Genomic DNA, 22412 nt, shown 5'->3' on the forward strand with positions numbered 1-22412 from the left:
TTGACACCTTGAGGAAGTGATAGGAAAAGGAAGCTGGTTCATATCCCTTTAAATGGAGCAAAGGGAGGCTATGGAACATGCAGTTTTCAAAATAGAAGCCACTTCCTATTAGAAAATGGAAGAAGTTCAAGATGACAGTCAATCACCCTCGGTCTGGGGCTCCATGCAAGATCTCACCTCGTGGGGCATCAATGATCATGAGAAAGGTGATGGATCAGCCCAGAACTACACGGCAGGACCTGGTTGATGACCTGAAGAGAGCTGGGAGCAAAGAAGAACCATTAGTAACACACTATGCCGTCATGGATTAAAATCCTGCAGTGCACGCAATGTCCCCCTACTCAAGCCAGCGCATGTCCAGGCCCATCTGAAGTTTGCCAATGACCATCTGGATGATCCAGAGGAGGAATGGGAGAAGGTCACGTGGTCTGATGAGACAAAAATAGAGCTTTTTGGTCTAAACTCCACTCGCCGTGTTTGGAGGAAGAGAAGGATGAGTACAACCCCAAGAACAGCATCCCAACCGTGACGCATGGAGGTGGAAACATCGTTCTTTGGGGATGCTTTACTGCAAAGGAGACAGGACCACTGCACCGTATTGAGGGGAGGATGGATGGGGCCATGTATCGCAAGATCTTGGCCAACAACCTCAGTAAGAGCATTGAAGATGGGTCGTGGCTGGGTCTTCCAGCATGACAATAACCCAAAACACACAGCCAGGGCAACTAAGGACTGGCTCCGTAAGAAGCAACTCAAGGTCCTGGAGTGGCCTAGCCAGTCTCCAGACCTGAACTCAATAGAAAATCTTTGGAGGGAGTTGAAAGTCCGCATTGCCCAGCGACAGCCCCAAAACCTGAAGGATCTGGAGAAGGTCTGTATAGAGGAGTGGGCCAAAATCCCTGCTGCAGTGTGTGCAAACCTGGTCAAGAACTACAGGAAACGTATGATCTCTGTAATTGCAAACAAAGGTTTCTGTACCAAATATTAAGTTCTGCTTTTCTGATGTTTCAAATTCGTATGTCATGCAATAAAATGCAAATTAATTACTTAAAAATCATACAATGTGATTTTCTGGATTTTTGTTTTAGATTCCATCTTTTACAGTTGAAGTGTACCTATAATAAAAATTACAGACCTCTACATGCTTTGTAAGTAGGAAAACCTGCAAATTCGGCAGTGTATCAAATACTTGTTCTCCCCACTGTATACACCTGTTCTGAAAGGCCTCAGAGTCTGCAAGACCACTAAGCAAGGCCGCTATGAAGACCAAGGACCTCTCCAAACAGGTCAGGGACAAAGTTGTGGAGAAGTACAGATCAGGGTTGGGTTATAAAACAATATATCCAAAACTCTGAACATCCCATGGAGCACCATTAAAAACAATATTATTATTATTCAATATTTTTTTAAGAATATGGCACCCCAACAAACCTGCCAAGAGAGGGCCGCCCACCAAAATTCACAGACCAGACAAGGAGGCCATTAATCAGAGAGTCAACAAAGAGACCGTAGCTAACCCTGAATGAGCTGCAAAACTCCACAGTGAAGATTGGAGTATCTGTAGGACCACTTTAAGACATACAGTCCACAGAGCTGGGTTTTACGGAATAGTGGCTAGAAAAAAGCCATTGCTTAAAACCTGTTAAGGCTAGGGCAGAATACTGCCCCCATTGGTGAAATGCGTGCCCATAGTAAACAGAAAATAAATCTGTAAAAAATTGCTAATATATGCAATTAAAAATTATTATTGAATAGAAAACACTCTAAAGCTTCTAAAACCGTTTAAATTATGTCTGTAAGTAAAGCAGAACTCTCAGGGCACTCATTCTCCCAAACTCTCTCTTGTCATCCAAAAAGTTGGCCCAACTTTGACGTCATCGCCCCCACCTTTCCCAAGCACCTACAGTCCTGGGAACAGTTCCTATGCCTTCAGCGCGGTGTCCGCTTTCAATGGGGCTTCTCATGGCGCTCACGAGAGTAATGACGGGCCGAAACCTTTCGGTCGCGCGAGAAAACAGGTTACTCTGACGCGCATTCTGTCTTTCTTCCAGATTGATTAAACGATGCGTGTGTTTCTCTTTGTCCTGAGAATTGCGGTGAAGCTATATAGCATGCTAACGCTGTGTTCTGAACCAAGTTTGACCAGTTTAGTCGACATATAATATGTAATTTCGATGTTTTGGTGCGAACTAACTTTACTTTTTGGCTGCATTTCAACCGAAATATGTCGTGTTTGATTACCGAAAGACACAGACTTCAAAACTAAAGCTGTTTTTGGTAAGTATAAACCCTTCCAGGTCTTCTGATGGAAGAACAGCAAAGGTAAGGGAACATTTATGTGTTAAATTTGGGTTTCTGTGGAGGAGCCAAAATGCTAATTCCTGAGCGCCGACTCACATTATAGCCTAGTGAACGAAATCTGTAAAGTTAAAAATAAATGTAACACAGCTGTTTTATTAAGAAGAAGTGTATCTTTCTAAGTATATGTAGAACATGTATATTTAGTCAACGTTTATGATGTGTATTTCTGTTATCTGGCAGAGTTACCATAATTTCTCCAGGCATTGTTGTAGCATTTTTTAGCCATGACCTTCTATGTAAACCATGATTTATGGATATAATTAGCATATTATTGAAAAAAACATAAATGTACTGTATAACATGTCCTATTCCTGTCATCTGATGAAGATTTTCAAAAGGTTAGTGAATTATTTTACTTTTAATCCTGCTTTTGTGATTGCATCTATTGTTCTACAAAATGGCTATGTAAATTAGCCTATCTTTGGTGGTGGTTTGACATAAATATGTGCTATGTTTTCGCCGTAAAACATTTTAGAAATCTGACTTGGTGGCTAGATGAACAAGGTGTTTATCTTTCATTTGAGCTATTGGACTTGTTAATGTGTGGAGGTTAAATATTTCTAAGAATATTTTTTGCGTTCTGTGTGCTACTGTGTCAGTTGAGCAGTGGGGGGAGGTGCCCTAGCGGGACGTGTGGTGCCAAGTAGTTTAATAAGAAAATAAGTAAACACGTTTGTTGTTAGCCAAAAGGCATTGTCGGAGACTCAAACATATGGAAGAAGCTACTGTGGTCTGATGAGACCAAAATTGAGCTTTTGGCACCCAAGAATAACTCTTGGTGGAATAACTCTAATGTCTGGCACAAACCCAACACCTCTCATCACCCCGAGAACACCATGCCCATAGTGAAGCATGGTGGTGTCAGCATCATGCTGTGGGGAAGTTTTTTATTGGCAGGGGCTGGGAAACTGGTCCGAATTGAAGGAATGATGGATGGCACTAAATACAGTGAAATTCTTGAGGGAAACCTGTTTCAGTCTTGGAGGTTGGAGGTTCACCTTCCAGCAGGACAATGACCCTAAGCATACTGCTAAAGCAACACTCGAGTGGTTTAAGGAGAAACCTTTAAATGTCTTGGAATGGCCTAGTCAAAGCCCAGACCTCAATCCAATTGAGAATATGTGGTATGATTTAAGATCGCTGTACACCAGCGGAACCCATCCAACTTGAAGGAGCTGGAACAGTTTTGCCTTGAAGAATGGGCAAAGTTCTCAGTGGCTAGATGTGCCAAGCTTATAGAGACATACCCCTAGAGACTTGCAGCTGTAATTGCTGCAAAAGGTGTCTCTACAAAGTATTGTCTTTGCGGGGGTGAATATTTATGCATGCTCAAGTTTTTCTGTTTTTTAGTGTTATTTCTTGTTTGTTTCACCAAAAAAATATTTTGCATCTTCAAAGTGGTAGGCATGTTGTTTAAATCAAACGTTTCAAAAAAATCTATTTTCATTCCAGGTTGTAAGGCAACAAAATAGGAAAAATGCCAAGGGGGGTGAGTACTTTCGCAAGCCAGTGTAATTCTGCTCTGTGCAAAGGAAAGGAAAGAGGAGAACGAGAGAGAGAGGGGGGCATGGTGGGGACTTAGGGGGGTATCGTGGGGAGTATGATGGGTTGGGGTGGGGGTCTCAGGCTCCTCCAACTGTTTCTGACAATGGCTCCATGGCAGAGAGGTCGATATAGAGATGACAGAAAGTAACTGACTAAGGTTTGAATTGCCGATTCCAATTCCAATGGGCGAAACTGGAACTTGGAATGGAATTGGAATTGACCAAAGTGAAGTCATGCAGTGAGAGAGTGAAGGAGGTATGATTTGGGGATGACATTATCCCCCCTGATTATGGATCCAAGACAGGGGGGGGGGATGAAGGACAGGTGAGGAGGTTGGAAGAGGTGTTTGGTCAACTGACTCTGAGAAGAATAAATGCCTCTCACTACCTCACTTTCAAATCAAGCACAATGGGTCAAACTGAAGACAAGAAGATTTTCAGCAACTTTTGGTACAGGGCAATGGCAGTATTCTTCAAAAAACTATATTTTACAATTTAATTTAAACCAAAGTGTTTTGGTCAAAGCCTTCATCAGTTGAGCTGACTCACCCATCATGGCGTTTCGTGGCAGCGTGAAGGGCTGGTAGTCCAGGCCCTCAATGGTCCCGTAAATTGAGCGGAAGATGCAACGCTTGTGGTTGTTCAGAGGGTTTGTCAATGGCTGCTCCTGCACTGGGGGGTTTCCATAAGCCTCCTGAGGGGACAGAGAGAGGGGACAAAGGACTGTCAGTGGAGGGGAAAGAGCATAGAGGGAAATGTCATGGTAGGACATACATTTACATGAGTACAGAGTCAAACCCTTGATGCAAACCAAGTCTCTCAAGTCTCAAACAAATCAAATCAAACTTTATTGGTCACATACACATGTTTAGCAGATGTTATTGCGAGTGTAGTGAAATGCTTGTATTTCTAGCTCCATCTGTGCAGTAATATCTAACAATTTCACAATAGACACAAATCTAAGGTAAAGGAATGGAATTAAGAACATATACATATTTAGACGAGCAATGTCAGAGGAAATAGACTAAAATACATTTGCATAGAATAGAATACATTATATACATACAGTATGAGATGAGTAATGCAAAATATGTAAACATTATTAAAGTGATTTCAAGTCCATGCACAGTGCTAGTGATGGCAAAACATGTCTCAGTCTGTCAATACTGACCAATTCAAACACAATTTTTCACTGACTTGTATTGTAATAGAAGTGAGTAGCACGTAGCAACACCAATACCAAAAGTGATTTCATAATTCAGTCAACAGACAAGGCTAATGCTCCCAGTCAGAAAAAAACACTGCCTCATACAATAAGCCTCAGTAAATGACCAGGTGATGTGTTCTCAGTGGTCAATGTATTGCAACAATATTGGATGAACTGGCTACTTGATGCATGTGTCACTTTTAACACAACACCATCACTGTGTGGCAGTGAAGAAATGGCATTATAGGGATTTAGCTTGGACCTAATGAGGAAAAGTCATCAATGGTACAAACGTTCTGTCTTTATCAACAGCTTGTGTTCCAAATGTGTCCCTTTTACATACAGTACATTTTTGCAAGGACCCATAGGGCTTTGGTCAAAAGTAGTGCACTATCTAGGGAATAGGGTGCTTTTTGGGACACAGCAACAGTGTACAGGCTAACAGTGTACAGGCTCTGATGAAAGAGCATTACGGCATCCAGAGAATAACAGAACATTTCCCACTCCCAGATGAGAGAAAGAGAAAGGATCAAACAGCATTGTTTGGCAGTCGCCTGCAAGAGAAGTGCCACCGGTTAGAGAACAGACTATTGTCCAAATAGAGGGGCCTGGCCCTGTTTCACACACACACACACACACATTACTTCTTTACGCCACGGAAATATAGGAGGAGTTACCCCTCCATCAGATATGTTACAGAATGTTCCTCCCAGCTAGAAAGAGAGAGCGCTTGAACCCAGACCTGGAGAGAGACTGACGTCTCAAAAACTCAGACCTAGCCGCCAGCCAATAGCAGTGGAAACCAGAGCTAAACAAATAACACGGACAGTAGAGGACAGGAGAGACGGGAAGGAGAGGAGGAAGAAAGAGAGGCAAGTTCTTCAGGAAAACAAATAGTGAAACAAACTTGAGAGGATTGTGGAGGAGGAAAGATCCATGTTGTCTGTAGGACCAGATTGGTGCTGTTGTGTCGGTTCTGTAGTCTGCTATGGTAATACAGCTGTGCTGGGTCTACAGTGATGGCTGGGGCAGCCGGGGGACAGACTTGACATGGTCTGTCAGTTCAATATAAATGAGAGATTTAATGAAGTTGGGTTTAATGAAGTTGAAGCTGAGGACTTTATCTAGCCAGGTTTGATAAGAACAGAGTGAAGGGAGGGATTGGTGATGGGCACGAATTAAGGGGTCAACACAATTACAATCAGAGCCACGTTCAGTCTCTGAGTTCTAATAAAGGCTGGTCCAGGGTGATTTAGGCTGAATGAGGTTCAAATTGTAAAACAAAGGATTTATTTTATTGTTTTTTTATCTGCTGAACTGGGGGCTGGGGAGGCTAATAAAAACACTGTCACAGGCTGAGAAAAGGGTTGACTTCTCAGAATAAATGGTGAACATATGGACAGATCTTAGATGGAGGAGACAAAGAATGACAAAGAATTCAACAGCCTCCAGAGTATCTGGTTAGAGAAATAGTTCCTAAGTGCATGGTTCATTAGTTAGTTTGTGTTTGTGTGTGTGTGTGCATAAGCTTGCGCGTACATACACACTTATATGTGCATCTATGCATAAGTGTGTGTACATACTGTGTGTGTGAGAGAGATCGTGTGAGAGATTTGAGTGAGAGTGCTTTTCAGTGCTATTAACAGCAGCTCTCATCATTTCTTAATCTCTCTTAGTCTAATTATTTTCAGACTGGATTATTCTGCTGAGTGAATGAAGGCCTACTGATTCACCTTCAGAAAGTCTCATCAGGAGTTCCTCAAATTTCCACCGGATGACGCACACATATGCCGTACACACACAAGAAAAGTTGCACCTTAATGACCAGGCAGTGTGTTTGCTTTCTGGGCCTTACAGTCCCCCCTTCAGTCTACTTATATGACCGTAATCCAGACAATTTTACCCATAGTGCTGTTAGTAAATACATTCCACATCCTTTCCACGGTTGGACCGATCAACTGACTCACCGACCAAACAATCTTTCAGACCTCTCCAGTGGATAGCTCTTCTCATTAACTTCCCCTCATCTCTCATTCCCCTGTCTGTACCAGGCCAGTACAACACACATTTGATTGTATGAAGTTCAAGTTTGTTTATTTGCCATATACACATGATGTCCGTGGAATACAAAATGCAACAAAATGCTTACTTGCCGGTTCACCTCTCAACAATGCAACAACAATAGGAATGTAATAATAAATAGGAGTCCAGTAGCAGCCGAATGTGTCTGCTGCGATGTTTGTGTGTGGTGTGTGTGTGGGAGTGTGTTTGTGTGTGTGTTTGAGCCTTTGTGTGAGCATGTGTGTGAGTGAGTGAATGTGTGGTAAGGTGCAGGGAGTCTGTTGGTGTGCAAAGAAACTGTTGGTGTGTCGTCGGTCAGACCCGTATGTGACTATAGCTGGGCAAGGGAAATAGCTGTGTAAGGGAAATAGTGTAAGGAAAATATACTGTGGTCAGGGGGATTGAAAGTATACATATCTACAAACTAAAATACATGTTGATGTGTGTGTCCGTGTTCAGAGTGATCATGAGTAATAATTAATAGAATAACCCCTTTTGAGTTCACACTGAACAGAGTAACTGAAATGAGCTGAATTAAGAGCTAATATAACACTCTACCCTTGCAATCCACCGTTGCACACAACCACCTGATTGAAAAAATGTGCTCTGAATTGTACGAATTCAGTTCCCTTTACTTCCTCCTAAGTGAGTTAGTCTGCTGAAACCAGCTGCGGTTTTGTGGCCCTGCAGTGGAGTGGAGAGTTGTGGTTCTGTAGTTCCACTATTTACTTTTCCACTTTTACTCAGTTCCCTCTCTAATCCTCCGTCATGAATCATTCTGATCTACCATGAGAAAATCTCAAATGCATACTCCTCGCGTGCTCTCTCCTCGTCTCTTTCTCAAAACCCATTGGATAAGAAAGCCAGAGGTCCCTTCCCTGTGACTCCTCCAATGGGTTTTGAGGAGACGAGAAGAGCGCACGCGAGGTGTGACGTCTTGATCCCCCATCATGTCATGATCTAATGGGGCCTCAAACACTCCATCATTAACATTATATTACAGCATTCAGGGAAAGGTCAGAGGAAAATCTCTCTCCCCCCTCCCCCCACCCCCTCTCTTTTCTTTGGGGAACGCATTTAAATGCATGTGTCCCATCCCCATCTATAGCGGATGGACGGACAGTCAGCTCAATACTAATAAAACCATATTTTACCGGGCCAGGCTGATTCAGACTGATTGATAGCTCTCTCAAGGCCCTATTGATCAGGACTACTCTCCTCTTGTATACAGAGCCATGTTTATTTTGTTAGTCAAGCCACTTCCTTCCCACAGGCAACTCACATCAACGTTCCCATGCTGAATCTCATTGGTAAATCAGTCATTGCTATGCTATGCAGGAAGGAACAGTTTGTGTGCTGTTACGTAAGGGCCTTTTTCCATTAGCTCCCCTCTTCAATGTAAGCCCAATGTATTATATTCTGAATCTATAATACACAACAAAAGGGTGAAGGTGGGAGGGGGCGACTTTAGCAGGTATTCTGTTCTTTATCCTTCATAATATATGATGTGCAGAAACAGGATAGGAGAAGCTAGGTCTGTACTTTGATTCCTCTCCAGGCCCCTCAAACCATCCCACCTTGATGTAATGGGGCTGCATTCCAAATGGCAACCTATTCCCGATATAGTAGGGCTGTGATGATACCAGTATCACAAGATTCTTTCCCATGGCCAAAAAAAAAAAAAAAGAAGCAGACCAAACTCTTTGGTCCTTTAAATAACTCCTGTATGTAAAAGCTTGGACAATAAATATAGCTTGGACAATAAATATATTTGACTCTGGATTTCAAATCAATGATGTTTCTTTCCAACATTAGGGCTGCTTATCTAAAGAAGTTAAATTGTACAGCAAGTACAGCAAGAATGTGTCCCAAATGGCACCCTATTCTATATATAGGGTGCCATTTGGGATGCATTCTTGCTGTACTGTAGCTCATCTATAATGCAGAAGGCATCTGAATCCTTCCATTACCTGATAGATGATGGCACCGTGCTTCCCAGTGGACCGGGCTGCTCTTGACCAGTAAGTGAAGCCCCTCATAGCCTTCAAAGGGATAGAGGGCTTGATCTCCTACTAATTTGTTTTCTCGTCTTATATTACAAACCTCAGCAATGTTCAATGAAAGGGACGTGTTATGTAGGTTACCAATGCTTTGTACAGGGTGCATTTGGTATATGAAGATGCAATATGGTTTTCCATTATGAATGCAATGCAATGTGTTATGGGTCAAGTTCAATGAGTACCTCCAAAATTTTATATTTCTCCCATTTTGTACCTACTCAACATGACCCAGCTTACAGAGTGTGGGGTATACCCTACCGATTACCCACAATGCATCATTCAGGTAGTTTGAATAGAATAGGCCAGTGTAGATGTTTCTTCCCCCAAATTATATTTACAGAATTGAAAGAAAGACGAGTGTTTCCAAAAGTCTTTAATGTGGTCATGAGAAAGAAATGTTTTACCTAAAACATTTTTGTTCTGACTCCAGGGACACTGCATTCTCTGCTGAGCCACGCAGAAACTAAAGAACGTGAAAGTTAGAAATCGAAATATATTTATTTCAATAACTGCAATCAAAACATTTGGAGAGGGGGGTAGAGAAACCAAAGGGCAACAACGATCAAAGTCGCATCCTAAGGCTGTAAATTCCACCACATGAATTTACATGAGCAGCGTATCCAATAGTGTTGCCTATGTTAAACACTGCAGTTTAAAATAGTATTATAAGAATTGTACATAAAGTCTAGCACAGAGCAAGAGGTTTAGGAATACTGTATATACACTACCGTTCACACGTTTGGCGTCACTTAGAAATGTCCTTATTTTTGAAAGAACATCTACATTTTGTCCATTAAAATAACATCAAATTGATCAGAAATACAGTGTAGACATTGTTAATGTAGTAAATGACTATTGTAGCTGGACTTTTTAGAGGGACACACTATAGCAGATTTCTAATGGAATATCTACATAGGCTTACAGGCCCATTATCAGCAATCATCACTCCTTATGCAATTACGTTAACACAGCTGAAAACCTTTGTTCTGATTAAAGAAGCAATAAAACTGGCCAGACACAAATTACTTTCTTCTGAAACTCATCAGTCTATTCTTGTTCGGAGAAATGAAGGCCGTTCCATGCGAGAAATAGCCAAGAAACTGAAGATTTCGTACAACGCTGTGTACTACTCCCTTCACAGAACAGATCAAATTGGCCCTAACCAGAATAGAAAGAGTGATTTGTGCCCCGGTGCACAACTGAGCAAGAGGACAAGTAAACTAGAGTCTAAATTTTGAAAAACAGATGCCTCACAAGTCCTCAACTGGCAGCCTTATTAAATAGTACCTGCAAAACACCAATCTCAAACGTCAACATCACTCTTCTCCAATTAAGTGTCCTCCTGGTTGCCTTTGGTTTCATATTATTATTGTAAGAATATATAGCACATTCGTCTTAGTCACAAAAAATTCAGGGGCGTTGTGGCTGTTTTTATGTGTGTGTTTCGCATCTTTATGCATTCCCCTGTTTCTCCTCTGAAAGTGCTTTGAGGATCAAACCTGTGTTTGCAATGGGAATATTCCTTCCCCAAAGAAAGGGGAATGAGGGGAAGAGGGCATGGCAGCTTGGGTTGGGTGTGTGATAGGAATCACATAGACTTGGCATATTGAGAGCTGTCAGTCAAAGCCTTCCTGGAGAAGTTCTAAGAGATGAGATTCAGATGTAAAGAAAGACAAAGGCAACGGACCAATCAGAGGTCCCTGTGCCGCTCCCAGATGGTAGCATTACACACCTCCCCGGACCATAGATAATGGCGGAGGTGCATTTTTTTGGTGAATACGGATCTGGCTGCACATGCAGATGAGCGAGAGAGGAAAAGGGCGAGAGAGAAAGAAAGAGAAAACATCTGAGAAAGAGAGCAGTGGATGCCATTTGTGTTTCCTTGAACTGTTATATCCGTCCGACACATATCAAAGTATATGTTGAACTGTTATACCCGTGGGTTTATTCCACAGACATGCACCCACTTGTCTTTGGTGTGTGTTCTGTTCTGTTGGTCAGGATTTATGCATAAACTTCAAAATACTTGCATTAACATGGCATTTGGAGTATGTTGATTAAGGCACATCCCCAGCATAATAAAATGATTCCATGTCCCTACCAGAGTCTGGAATTTCATGGTATTAATCTTTTTAATGTCCTTCTGTCCTTCATCTAACAAATCAAATCAAATTGTATTTGTCACATGCACCGAATACAACAGGTGTACACCTTACAGTGAAATGTTTACTTACAAGCCCTTAACCAACAATGCAGTTTTAAGAAAAATACCCTAAAAAATGTAAGTAACAAATAATTAAAGAGCAGCAGTAAAATAACAGTAGCGAGGCTATACACAGGGGGTACCGGTACAGTGTCAATGTGCGGGGACACCGGTTAGTCGAGGTGATTGAGGTAATATGTACATCTAGGTAGACTTATTAAAGTGACTATGCATAGACAATAACAGAGAGTAGCAGCAGCGTAAAGGTTGCGGGGGGCAATGAAAATAGTCTGGGTAGCCATTTGATTAGATGTTCAGGAGTCTTATGGCTTGGTTCTCAATCAGGGACAGCTGTCTATCGTTGTCTCGGATTGGGAATCATACTTAGGTCGCCCTTTTTCCCTCCTTTCAGTGTGGGTAGTGACTTTTGTTATTGGCACTATAGCTCTGTAAGCTTCACGGTTGTTTCTTTGTTTGTTGTTTTGTTGGTGACATTTTACAAATAAAAGGAAAATGTACGCCAACCACGCTGCACTTTGGTCCACTTCTTTCGATGGCCGTGACAGTGCCTTGAATTCTAAATAAATTACCAGCGAATCACCGCCATACCATCATACCTCCTCCACAAATGAACTTTTAACAAGGCACACATTTTAATTGAAATGCATTCCAGGTGACTGCCTCATGAATCTAGTTGAGAGAATGTCAAGATTGTGCAAAGCTGTCATCAAGGCAAAGCTTGGCTACTTAGAATAATCTCAAATATAAAATATATTAAGATTTCTTAACTGTTTTTTAGTTACTACATGATTCCATATGTGCAATTTCATACTTTTGATGTCTTCACTATTATTGTACAATGTAGAAAATAGTTTAATGATGTGGATGCGAAGGAACTTGAAGCTCTTAACCTGCTCCACTAAAGCCCCGTTTATGAGAATGGTGGTGTGCTCGGTCCTCCTTTTCCTGTAGTCCACAAACATGATTCATGTTTGTGGACACATTTCTCCTTTTGAGACATTAATATACTGTAGATGATTTCCACTTGCACCCAGGTAGCCCGATAACAAAAGCAAATATTCTTAATTGACATATAAAAATAACTCAGTAATCAGAGATCGGGGAAGCAAATTGGTGAGTGCCCAAAAAGGTGACACTTTTTTTTGTTGCACCGACACATGCAGATTTGAACTAATTAAACAACAAATCATATGATCTACATGCTCAGTCTATGTGTGTAAAATAAAAAGTGGTTAATGTGAACCTAACTCACAGCTAAAAAATGTAAAGAAAGCAATCCAATGTTATTTGTTGCCTAGACTTTACTGAAAATGACACTCAAGTATTGAGAAAAAACAATACTTGAGTTGCAGTTAGGCATGACAGCCTTTATAATTGAATGCTTGTGACCACACACACATCTAAATATTGCACTTGGGAAAAACACTTCTAAAGTAGAAATAGAATGAAACAAACAGGCATTCTATTTTTGCTCTATTTATAGTGGCCATTATAGTAGACATTGATGTTGTGTGCTAAAATAACGTTCACCAAGTAAAACGTGTAATAATCCCTCCTCACTCACACACAAGTGTTAATGTCAAGTTCAACACAACAAAAGCAATATCTTTGGTCTACACTACAGGTTATTACATTGTGCATTTTCTGCCTGTGGACATCTGTTCTACAATGTGCCAGCAGCAGAGTATGAAACGCTTTGTTGGCATATATGATCTCTTTCAGGCAGAGTACACCTGGCATACCTATTTTTATCCACTACATTGAAAAAGTGAGAAAGAGGGAAAGTGTGCTGTGTTCCTTTCACTTCTGCAAGTTTCTCTGGCTAACTTAGCTAACAGAGAATTTGATCCAGCTAGCAAGATAACGTTACTTAAAATGCTAACAATACTTGTTCCACCACACTTTCTCCCTCACCTCAAACTTTCCAAATGCCAGTACGCTTCATCACCTTCTCACCCCCGTCTCCGTGGTCAGGCTTCTCACTTACCTCTTCATTATTGTTCAGGGGACGCGCTGCTGTAAATGGAAAACTGCCTTTCTACTCTCTGTTGTCTTTCCAGAGCATGCGCTGATGCTGTAACTAGCAAACTGGTTGTCTCTTCTCTCTTCAGTCGCATGCTGCATTCTACTGTTATGATTGGCTGAGCCTTGGATACAGTCAGTATTGTTCCAAACGTGCATCACTCATTCGCTGACAGTCTGATCCAAAGCCCCCCCCTCCCTCGCAAACTTCTTGGATATAGCCAGTATTGTTCCAAACGTGCATCACTCAATCACTTACAACCACTTACAACCAGTCTGATCCAAAGCTCCCCCCAACACTTTTCTCATCGGATCTACACAAATCACGTAGGTCACCTATTTTGTATTCAAAACGGTGAATTTCGCCAAAAGGTGACTAATTTGTATCCCTGCAGAGATGTGCTTTCCTGAGCAACAACCCAGTTAAATGGCTGTCCTTTTCGCGGCGGTATTCTACAAGGGTGCCTGTTAACCCTGAAAAACACTGCAAAGATCTGTTTTACTGTGTCCCTCAGCCTTGAGATACTAATATGGATCCACTTACTGGTGACGTTGCATATCTAAGTAGTTAGTAGCGTGTCCCTCTGGAGAACCTATGGGCCCTGGTCAAAAGTAGTGCACTATATGAGAAGTATGGTGCCATTTTGGACGCGTCCCATGTATCTAAGTGGTTAGTATCAATGTCCTCTGGAGAACCTATGGTCCCTGGTCAAAAGTAGTGCACAGTATGGGAAATATGGTGCCATGTATCTGAGTTGTTGGTAGTGTGGTCTTCTGGGGCCTTCTGGGAACAGGAAACTCTTTTAGCTGTGAAAGGGTCAGGATGGAGAGCCACAATACCAGTCAAAAGTTTGGACACACCTTCTCATTCAAGGATTTTTCTTTATTTTTGCTAGTTTCTACATTGTAGAATAATAGTGAAGACATCAACACTATGAAATAACACATATGGAATAATGTAATAACCAAAAAACTGTTCAACAAAATATGTTTTATATTTGAGATTCTTCAAAGTAGCCAGCCTTTGATTTGATGACAGCTTTGCAAACTCTTGGCATTCTCTCAACCACCTTCATGAGAAATGCTTTTCCAACACTCTTGAAGGAGTTCCCACATGTGCTGAGCACTTGTTGGCTGCTTTTCCTTCACGCTGCAGTCCAACTCCTCCCAAACCATCTTACTTCGGTTGAGGTCGGGTAATTGTGGAGGCCAGATCATCTGATGCAGCACTCCATCTAAATCCTTGGTCAAATAACCCTTACAAAGCCCGGAGGTGTCCTGTTGAAAAACAAATCATAGTTTCACCAGATGGGATAGCATAACGCTTCAGAATGCTGTGGTAGCCATGATGGTTAAGTGTGCCTGTCACGCCCTGACCTTAGAGAGCCGTTTTAGTTCTCTATTTGGTTAGGTCAGGGTATGATGTGGGGTGGGCATTCTATGCTTTGTTTTCTACGTTTCTTTATTTCTATGTTTTGGCCTGGTATGGTTCTCAATCAGGGACAGCTGTCTATCGTTGTCTCGGATTGGGAATCATACTTAGGTCGCCCTTCTTCCCTCCTTTCAGTGTGGGTAGTGACTTTTGTTATTGGCACTATAGCTCTGTAAGCTTCACGGTTGTTTCTTTGTTTGTTGTTTTGTTGGTGACATTTTACAAATAAAAGGAAAATGTACGCCAACCACGCTGCACTTTGGTCCACTTCTTTAGATGGCCGTGACAGTGCCTTGAATTCTAAATAAATTACCAGCGAATCACCGCCATACCATCATACCTCCTCCACAAATGAACTTTTAACAAGGCACACATTTTAATTGAAATGCATTCCAGGTGACTGCCTCATGAATCTAGTTGAGAGAATGTCAAGATTGTGCAAAGCTGTCATCAAGGCAAAGCTTGGCTACTTAGAATAATCTCAAATATAAAATATATTAAGATTTCTTAACTGTTTTTTAGTTACTACATGATTCCATATGTGCAATTTCATACTTTTGATGTCTTCACTATTATTGTACAATGTAGAAAATAGTTTTAAAAAATACAGAGAAACCCTTGAATTAGTAGGTGTGTCCAAACTTTGACCTGTAATGTATGTGCAGTCCTCAGTTTTCCACCTAGGAAATCCAATACTGACAGCTAACAGCTGACCTCGGTACAGCCTGGCTGAGGAGCATTGACCCCTGCCCTGTCACAAATGGACCAAAGTATCCAAGCAGTGATGAGAGACAGGAAACACACATCTCTGTCACAGTAAGGCCAGACATTAGTGGTTTGAATCACCAGGCCACCTGTGTTTGTGTAAAATTTCACCCGATAGTCTAAAGAACATGTTCTAGGATGCTGCCTATTCCTTATATATAGTGCACTAACTTGGACCTGGGCCAATCGGAAAAGGGGAAAATCTAAGTAGTGCACTAAATAGGGAATAGGTTTCCATTTGGTACATACCCATTAGACTGCTGAGAAGTGAGTCATCATTGACCAACATAATTCTGTTCTCCACAGTCGTTCTACTTCTGTAAGAAGCCGATTGTGATGTCACTTTGATTTAGAAGCATTTGGCACAGTTCTCGACTAATCACAAATGTAGCAGATGCAGGCTTGCTTGGCTGAAGGATCAAGGAGAGATTAGCAGCCTGACAGTTTCGGAAAGTTATAAGACTGGTGTCAGAAAATGTCACTGCTTGTGAAATTATGATAACAGTAGCAGACAACACATATGGATTACTTTACTGGGCTGGCATGTTGCCTTGTATATCGCCTGGAGTCCGTTAGACTTCCTCTCATCCCAATCTCCCCACTCAAATCACCTGTAATTACTTCACAACCCACCACTCTTGTCCTTTCTCACTTACAAACATGCTTTTCAGAGGGGTATATTCATTCCATTCATTCAAAAAGAGGGAGAAGGTAATATATTTGAAAAAGGTTTTCTTTCGGTGATGGGGATTTATTTTCTTAGCCCTAATCTGTTTGGTTTCTTGTCTGTCCATCCACAGATCCGGTGTGTGAGCTAAGCAACAATAGGCCACACTCCATTTAGAGCCCACTAAAACAGTCAGGGGTGTTGATGACTGAGGGTGAACGTGGGGGGTAGAAGGCAGAAATGAGACGATATGGTAGCTACATGCATTTATAGGATAGAGAGAGAGGGGGGGATGGTGGAAAAGAGGGAGGGGGAGAGAGAGGGATGTTGGAAAAGCGGGAGAGAGAGAGAGAGATGGTGGAAAAGAGGGAGAGAGAGGGGGATAATGGAAAAGGGGCAGAGAGAGGGGGGGTTGAAAAGAGGGAGAGAGGGGCGGGTTGAAAAGAGGCGGAGAGAGAGAGAGAGAGAGAGAGAGAGAGAGAGAGAGAGAGAGAGAGAGAGAGGGGAATGGTGGAAAATAGGGAGATTGAGAGTGAATGAGGCCTGGTGTTTACACGAAGCAAAGCCATATGGAACATTGAAGCACATGTTATGTGTGTTCTGGACTTCAGGGGTCTAAACAGACTATGCTGGTCTGTAGGCCTCATTCCCACATGAAAAGTCCTCAGAGAGTACTCAGCATCCAGTGAACAGTGGTCAAAACCCATGCCGAAATAATTCAATCAACAGTTTATCAACTTTATCAATCTATTAACACTTTCCTTGTTCAAAAGGTTCTGCGTAACACGATTGGTTAGAACGAAGGAGATCTAAACATCCTGACTTGTGGAAGGTTTTACAATGAAGAATAAGTGAATGGATGGGGACAGAAAATTGAAATGTCTGCTTGTTTAGCATGGCTATCTGGTGAGGTCAGAGCTATGGGGACCTGACTGACGCCACCTGACAAAATGAAATACCAATACCCTCAGTCTCACTCCACTTCCATACCCTAGACAAACACACAGAAGCCATTGGAAAATACAGCTGTCTGAAGCTTTACTCCAGAGGTAAATGCTTTCCAACAATCAGTCTGCTATCTATCTGGAAATCAGGTGTGGTGAGAGCATATTTATCAGTAAAGCCTAGTGCTAATGTCAACATATGTCTTGTAAGTGGTGGTTATACCTGACAAGAACAGCAAACAAAAGGTTTTAATAGTTTGCCAAACATACAATCCCCCTTTAGAATTGCTTACAACAGACTGCCCGTCTTCTGCAATGGTGGTTTATTTGTAATTTGCATGTTAATTGCATTTACTTCGCATGATTGGTATCCATTATGTTGCATATTTCAATGTCATGAATTGAACGGGACACGCGTATTGTGCCATACCTGATTAAATTATGTAGACTGTGATGTCATATTACACTCACCTCTTTTTCATTCTTTATTTTTCAGGGTATTTTGTGTGTGTGTGCGTGTGCGTGTGCGTGCGTGGTATGTTGGTATAGCTTGGTGTGGGACCCTGCCCTCATATTCTATTATTATCTACCATCTAGTCATCTGCACACCCTTCATCTTCTCGTTTGAAGTTTGTATCCTTTATGTCCTTTAAAAGCCTCATTGTGAAGGGCTTTAAACATCCTTAAAAATAAATGAACGGATTAGACATGAGAGGCCATTCCATGGAGGGTTCAGCTGTTCGTGTTTAGTCTACAAGACTTTTGCTTTTCCTCCCGATCCTCACTCATACTCCCACACCATGACCATCTAAGGAAGATAATTTGCCGTGTGCTTGCAGTCTACCTTTTCCGTGTTCTGCTCTAGATCAGTGATGTTATGTTCATCTAATGGCTTTTCTGCTCTGTAAACCGTGTCTGCTCACTCCTACCTACAGCACTGTGCACACTTCAGTACAGTACATAGAGATTTAGAAACTCGCTGTGTTTGAAAGTGTAGCCACTTTACACGCACACATCTCATGCGCATTACACAGTCTGAAAAACGTCATCAAAACAGGGCTAAAATGAGAACAAGGGTTTACTCCTTTTTCTCTTTGTCTTGCTCCTACAAAGATGGATAGATGCCCTCATCCTGTTCCACACACTCCATTGGATATCCAACGGCGTAATTATTCCAAATACATTCCCAATGACTTTAGATCATCCCTCTTCGCTTACAGTGAATTACACACGAAGTGGAGTATATTACAAAAATGTAATTTTATTTCTGTCTTAGGAAACTAGGAAAACATAAATGATTTATAGCAATAAGAGATCAGCAATATATAGTTTCAGCCCGCATTTTCTGGGGCTGAATTAATACCTTATTCCCTATATAGTGCACTACTTTTGACCTGGGCCCGTAAGGAATAGGGTGCCATTTAGGACACGGCCCAACTCTACAATTCTCAGACCTGTATTCAGACTTCTCCTTCATCGGGGTCTTCAACAGGAGAAGCAGTAGGCTCCTCTCTTGGTTTTATAAAGCAATACTCATTTCAGTAGTTTATAAATCCCAAACTATTTTGTTTCTGTAGTTTATGTTTAGTGTTAATAGTTCCAATAGTTCACACGAGACAATTAGAGACAATTAGAATTATTAGAATATAGAAGAAGGATCCACCCATAGAATAACATTCTGTAGATCTACAAAAATAAAGAGAATGCTGTCTCAGGAGCCACTCCAGAATCTCCCATAATTTTTCAATTGGGTTGAGATCTGGTGACTGAGACAGCCATGGCATGTGGTTTACATATTTTTCATCCTCATCAAACCATTCAGTGACCACTTTGATGGGGCATTTTCATCCTATGGGGGCATAGCCACGTTAGCCAAAATAATGTCCAAAACAATGACCTGCCCAACATTGTTTAAAATGACCCTAAGTATAATGGGATGTTAATTGCTAAATTAACCCAGGAACCATTCCTATGTGGAAGCACCTGCTTTCAATAGACTTTATATGCCTAATTTACTCAAATGTTTCCATTATTTGGTCAGTAACCTGAATATGGATTTACCCCTCACTTAAGTTGTTTATGGTTTATAAATCTATAAAGAGTCAAGGTATTAATCATACCCTCTAATCATATCATCATTCAGAACAGTCGTAACCTACTTCTATATGCAAAAGCCCCTGCCTTTTTAAATTATTGTATTTATTTATGTGGTGGACCATATTGCGGACATATTGTTGCTTCCATCAATGTAATTGTCTGCATGATATCCAATCCCCCATATGTTTTTGGGGTAAATGTACATACATACATACATACATACATACATACAGTTGAAGTCGGAAGTTTACATACACCTTAGCCAAATACATTTGAACTCAGTTTCACAATTCCTGACATTTAATCCTAGTAAAAATTCCCTGTTTTAGGTCAGTTAGGATCACCACTTTATTTTAAGAATGTGAAATGTCAGAATAATAGTAGAGAGAATTATTTATTTCAGCTTTTATTTCATTCATCACATTCCCAGTGGGTCAGAAGTTTACATACACTCAATTTGTATTTGATAGCACTGCCTTTAACTTCTAATGGGCAGGTGGGATGATAACGTCCCACCTGGCCAACATCCGGTGAAATTGCAGAGCACAAAATTCAAACTACAGAATTATAAATATTTAACTTTCATAAAATCACAAGTGTAATACATCAAAATAAAGCGTAACTTCTTGTTAATCCATCCGCTGTGTCAGATTTCAAAAAGGATTTACGGCGAAAGCACACCATGTGATTATCTGAGGACATCGCCCGCATAAAAAAAACATGAAAAACATATTTCAACTAGGCAGGTGCGCCACGAAAGTCAGAAATAGCGATATAATATCCATCCACAAGCTTCCCACAATAAATTGGGTGACTTTTGGCCCATTCCTCCTGACAGAGCTAGTGTAACTGAGTCAGGTGTGTAGGCCTCCTTGCTCGCACACGCTTTTTCAGTTTTTCCCACAAATTTTCTACAGGATTGAGGTCAGGGCTTTGTGATGGCCACTCACATCTGGTGAAATTGGAGGGCGCCAAATTCAAAACACAAAATCGAAATATTAAACATTCATGAAATACAAGTGTCTTACGTCGTTTAAACGCTTAACGTCTTGTTAATCCAGCCTATTTGTCAGATTTTAAAAAGGCTTTACAGCAAAAGCATACCATGCGATTATCTGAGGACAGTGATGGACAGGATGTTTAAAGCCCTTCACAAAAGCATTACAAACATTTTTCAACCAAGCAGAAAGTCAGAAATAGCGATAAAATAAATAACTTACCTTTGAAGATCTTCCTCTTTTTGCAATCCCAAGGGTCCCAGCTACATAACAATGGTCCTTTTGTTCGATAAAGTCCTTCTTTTTATCCCAAAGAAAGTCAGTTTAGTTGGCGAGCATGATTCAGTAATCCATTGGTTTCCCTCGTTCAAAATGCATACAAATGAATCCCCAAGATTACCAATAAATATCGTCCAAACAAGTCAAACAACATTTCTAATCAATCCTCAGGTACCCTATTATGTAAATAAATGATCAAATTTAACCTCTAGTGACTACCCATCCCTGTCCAGCTAGCAGCAGGTAACTTGGTCACGGAAATCAGAAAAGCAATCAAATTAAATTGTTTACCTTTGATGAGCTTCGGATGTTTTCACTCACGAGACTCCCAGTTAGATAGCAAATGTTCCTTTTTTCCAAAAGGATTATCTTTGTAGGTGAAATAGCTCAGTTTGTTCTTCACGTTTGGCTTAGAAATTGCCCGGAAATTGCAGTCACGAAAACACCGAAAAATATTCCAAATAATCTCCATAATATCGACAGAAACATGGCAAACGTTGTTTATAATCAAACCTCAAGGTGTTTTTCAAATATCTATTCGATAATTTATCCGCTGAGACAATTTGTTTTTCAGTTCGACCAATTGGAATAATGGCTACCTCTGTATTTTACGCGAGAGTCACTCTGGGAGTCATCAGGTGACCACTTGCGCAATGTAGCCGCTTACAGGTTTCTTCAACATAAATGTGTAAAACTACGTCACAATGCTGTAAACACCTTCGGGAATACGGAGAAAGAGTAATCTGGTTGATAGCCCATTCACTGCTCAAAAGGGACGCATTGGAATGCAGCGCTTTCAAAACATGAGGCACTTCTGGATTGGATTTTTCTCAGGCTTTCGCCTGCAACATCAGTTCAGTTATACTCACAGACAATATTTTTACAGATTTGGAAACTTTAGAGTGTAAGCTGTCAATTATATGCATATTCTAGCATCTTGTCCTGACAAAATATCCTGTTTACTACGGGAACGTTATTTTTCCAAAAATGAAAATACTGCCCCCTAGTCACAAAAGGTTTTAAGACGGAGAATAGTATGTTCATTACCGGAGATAAAGAACGAAGTGTGCACCCTTACCGACGCATGCCACAAAACTATAGCCAAAATGGGAGCCACTTAAAAAAACTACAAATTCTAGCGCATTTTTAGAAAACAAGCCTGAAACTCTTTATAAAGACTGTTGACATCTACTGGAAGCCCTAGAAACTGCAATCTGGGAGGTATTCCATTCATATTCCCATAGACAGCCATTATAATGAGTGGTGAGATCAAAAGAAAAAAATCCAGGATGGATTCTCCTCGAGTTTTTGCCTGCTATATCAGTTCTGTAATACTCAGAGGCATTATTTGAACAGTTTGGAAACTTCAGAGTGTTCTCTATCCAATACAACCATGTTATGCATATCCTAGCTTCTGGGCCTGAGTAACAGGCCGGTTATTTTGGGCACGTCAGTCATCTGAAATACCGAAACTGCCACCGGCCCACAAGAAGATTTAAGCCATTTTGCCACAACTTTGGAAGTATGCTTGGGGTCAATGTCCATGTGGTAGACCCATTTGCGACCAAGCTTTAACTTCCTGACTGATGTCTTGAGATGTTTCAATATATCCACATAATTCCCCTCCTCATGAAGCCATCTATTTTGTGAAGTGCACCAGTCCCTCCTGCAGCAAAGCAGATGCTGCCACCTCCGTGCTTCACGGTTGGGATGGTGTTCTTCTTACCAATCATTTTATGCACTCTGGTCAA

This window comes from Oncorhynchus kisutch, linkage group LG11 (assembly GCF_002021735.2).
Source record: "Oncorhynchus kisutch isolate 150728-3 linkage group LG11, Okis_V2, whole genome shotgun sequence".
Taxonomy (NCBI): Eukaryota; Metazoa; Chordata; class Actinopteri; order Salmoniformes; family Salmonidae; genus Oncorhynchus; species Oncorhynchus kisutch.